We start from the raw sequence: 2,871 nt of genomic DNA, 5'->3' as shown, positions 1-2,871 counted from the left end.
GTTCTGTGATTCTATGATTCTCCACATTATCAAAGCAACACTCAAGATCAAGAGGAGAAAGACCAGCTGGGGAGGAAACCCAGTTCCACTGCTTTGGTCAAAGGCAGGAGGTGCTCTTGACTCTCTCACACTCCACTGGATAGCTGTACCATGGACATTTTCTGCCAGCATCTCCAGCTTTCCTCTTCTCTCCCTGGACAGAAGAGTTCAAATCCAGATTCTTCTCTCCCTCTCCACAACACTAGATGGAGAGTTAGAAGCTGGCAGGTGCAGTGACTACAGGCGAATTTCTAGATCTTACATTGGCTGAACCAAACAAACTGAACCAAATCAAACTATAGCATGATCAGCATTTGTGAAGTCTTCTTTGAAATAAACGGTATGATTTCTTTTTACCATAATTACTTTATTTCTTCTTATTACTCATTCATCACAACATTACAGATATTATTCTTTCAGAGAATTGTACAGATCTCAGTGAAAATTTTACTTGCAGGGAAAAACTTGTGAAAATCACCTAACCTTGGAGAATTTGTTAGCAAACAACTAAGTATTTGTAGCAGTATTTGAGTAGTGTTCCCCTGATAAAATTAAAGGGGTCTTAGGATGCTTCGCAACATTATCATAAATTGAAACAAAATAAACATCTGTATCTCCTGTGATGAGGCCATGTAATGTGTTTTGATTTGGCATAGAAAAAGATGTGCAGGAAAGAGTTCAGCTGGGGAATATTCACTTGCTCTGTTCTTGCTGCACATTATGTCTGGCTCACAATAGGAAACATGCTCTGATGTAAAATGATTGAATCTTGATTAACATCTATGATGTTCAGTCCATCAGCCCAGGGCAAAGGAGCCTAGAAACTTCTCTGAATGTACTTCACAACTCCTGTCTCTAAGCTGTGTAGCATATGAGGTTTGAGGCTGCAATATTGTAGTTGGTCACTCCTTCTGAATATGTAATACTTTCTTCAGCAAAATAAAAAAAAGGTGTTTATCAGTCAGCATTCAAGGAAAGGTAGTAACAGTGAGATTAGTAGACACTTAAGTAAAGATCTTGCAATAGTCTGTTCCTTGTCTATATCCAAGATATTGATAAAAAGAGTCTTTGTGCAGCATATTAACAGGGCCTAATGTTAAGTCTGTGTTGTGCCAAGTACTCCTTTAGTAGTATAATGTTATGGCCCTGGACATCCTTTCTGCTATCGATGGTTTCAGTGTAATAATACCCTTTAATCCTGCCTTAGCTTAGCAATTACCATATCAGCCTTCATCTATTGTTGACATCTGGTTTGGAGAACATTACTCTACATGTATTAATGTCACCACAGTAGTAAACATTCTTGTTGTAAAATGCAAAAATATATTAATCTGTCTAAAACCATATAATAAGCATATGTATCTTCATAGGAAAATGATTCTCTGCTGGCATTTAACATCAATATTAAAGGGACAAAAATGAATTAAAACAGTATTTATTCTTGTATTAAAAGAAAACCAGCAATAAGCAATTACATGTGTTAATGATAATACATCAAAACATCTTGAATGTTTTTCTGATTAATGACTAACAAGCACAGTGCAGGTCCTTTTTATATTGTTCTCTAGTATGCACAACAGGATAAACCAGAATGCTAATTTGGAAATAAAGCTGAAACTTCCAACGTGCCCCCCATTTACTCGATTAAATCCATAGGTATAAAGGATGTAAAGCATAACAGACGTAGATGTCCCTGAAGTCATCATTCCCCAGCTAGCAGCTTTGCAAAAACCCCCTTTTCAGAAAACGTAATCCTAAAAGTTAGCCTAAGAAAGTTGAAGAGATATAAGGTTGTACATACCCATCATACTCATCCATAAAGCACAGTTGTATTTTTCTGACATCTGATGGTCTAATGGATGAAGTTTCTACTTCCAAGGATGAGGAGAGATGTGTGACCCCTCCAAAGCACTTAGCACTGTGGCATTGACCACTTGACTTTTGCACTTCAGGCCTTGTTGTGAGCTCCTCTTTAAACTATACCACTGCTTCTGAGTTTGGATATTTGATCTTTCCTTTATGAGCACTGTCTTGTATTTCCCTCTTGGTTATAAATTTCTGTTGTGCATCTGTCATGCAATGGTTAATTACTTAACCTGCATTGAGGATGTCTATCTATTGTAACAGTACATTGCATTTAAATCCTGCAATTATAGTATTAGTCCTGTATTTCTACATCTCTTACTCTGTTTACCTTTCTCTGGGAATATCACCAGTGTCATGCAAACCTATCTTAACACCTGATGGACTACACTGTCCCCATTAATTAGTTTATTATCTAGCTTCTTATTGGTTTCATTCTCAAGCTTCACCTTACAAATAGCCAGATGCTATATCTTTCCAGATTTCGTAACACATCTGAATCTTGTAATTCACAAAAGTAGGCTGTTGTTTAAATTCAGTGACACAAACTGAAAAATAATGGGTCACAAAAATCATACAGGGAAGTTTCCCAGAAATCAGGGAGCAATAAGGAGTAGTATTTTTTCTTCCCATTTTGTTTCTGAGACACTTCAATGTGAAACATAGATCTGAGATTTTGCTGTTGCTGGAGATCTTGCCATGTATCATGCAGATGGCCTTATTCCTGGGAAGATATCTCTGCCTGAATAGCATAAACTAAATAAGTATATAGATAAAAATAAATAGTAACAAGATATAATTAAAAAATACAATAAATAAATTTGGCTTGTCTTTCATGTAAGCTTTGTTTTCTGTGGGCTCTGTAGACAGCTTTGTCTACAAAGCAAATGCGAAGCAGCCAACAGTAGAGTGAGGAATATACTGTTATATAGCTAGGCCAACTAATACATGTAGTGCTGCTTCTAGGAA

This window comes from Meleagris gallopavo, chromosome Z, assembly GCF_000146605.3.
Source record: "Meleagris gallopavo isolate NT-WF06-2002-E0010 breed Aviagen turkey brand Nicholas breeding stock chromosome Z, Turkey_5.1, whole genome shotgun sequence".
Taxonomy (NCBI): Eukaryota; Metazoa; Chordata; class Aves; order Galliformes; family Phasianidae; genus Meleagris; species Meleagris gallopavo.
Note: the sequence above shows the minus strand (reverse complement) of the source record.